The sequence below is a fragment of the Octodon degus genome, unplaced genomic scaffold (assembly GCF_000260255.1).
Source record: "Octodon degus isolate 3935 unplaced genomic scaffold, OctDeg1.0 scaffold00476, whole genome shotgun sequence".
Lineage (NCBI taxonomy): Eukaryota > Metazoa > Chordata > Mammalia > Rodentia > Octodontidae > Octodon > Octodon degus.
In genome coordinates, this window is record NW_004525052.1 from 326496 (window position 1) to 327871 (window position 1376).

Here is a 1376-nt window from a genome sequence, read left to right on the forward strand (position 1 = left end):
GCTGATTTTATCACAGTAGCCTTGTAGTATAATTTCAAGTCAGGAATGGTAATGCCACCTGCCTTGTCTTTATTGTCCAGAATTGCCTTTGCTATTCTAGGTCTCTTCCAGTTCTCGATAAATTTCAGGAATGATTTCTGTGTGTCTGTGAACTATTTCGGTGGTAGTCTGATAGGGATTGAATTAAATCTGTACAGGAATTTTGGGATTATGGTCATCTTCACAATGTTGCTTCTTCCTATCCAGCAACATGGGATATCTTTCCATTATCTGGAATCCTTTTTGATCTGTTTGTAAGATTACTGTAATTTTCCTTGAAAAAGTCTTTTACTTCCTCAGTTAGGTTAATTCCAAGATATTTCATTTTCCTTGGTGCTATTGTAAAAGAATTTGTTTCTATAATGTCCCTCACTGTGTGTTTGCTGGCTGTGTAGAGGAAAGCTATTTAATTTTGGGTATTGACTTTATAACCTGCTATGCTACTGAATTTCTGTATTAATTCTAGTAGCTTCTTCGTGGAGTTTTTTTGGTCTGCTAAGTCAAGTATCATGTCATCCACAAATAAAGATAATTTAACTTCTTTGCCTATTCTTCTTCCCTTTATTTCTTTCTCTTGTCTAATGGCTGTAACTAATGATTCCTGAACTATATTGAATAGGAGTGGTGAGAGAGGACATCCTTGTCTTGTACCCAATCTAAGAGTAAAAGATCTCAGTTTTTCCCCAATTAGGGTTATGTTAGCTGTTGGGTTTTCATAAATGGCTTTTACGAGATTGAAGTAGAGGCCATCTATTCCAATTTTCTGTAGGACTTTGAACGTGAATGAGTGTTAGACTTTGTCAAAAACCTTTTCTGCATCAATGGAGATGATCATGTGGTTTTCACTTTTCGCTCTATTGATATAGTGTATTACACTGATAGATTTTCGAATATTGAACCATCCTTTCAACCCTGGCATGAAACCTACCTGGTCATGGTATATGATCTTCTTGATGATTTGCTGAATTCTATTTGCTAGTATTTTACTGAGGAGTTTGGCATCTATGTTCATGAGGGAGATAGGCTTGTAGTTTTCTTTCTTAGTTGCATCGTTCCCTGGTTTTGGTATCAGTATAATACTTGCTTCCAGGAATGATTTTGGGAGGATTGCTTCCTTTTCAGTTTCACGGAAGAGTTTGAGGAGTATAGGGACTAGATCGTGTGTAAATGTCTTGTACAATTCAACTGTGAATCCATCTCAACCTGGATTTTTTTGCCGGTAGGTTTTTAATTACATCTCGTATTTCATTGGCTGTTATTGGGCTACTGAGAGTGGTTATATCTTTTCGATTCAGTTGTGGTAATTTGTACATTTCTAGGAATGTGTCCATTTCTTC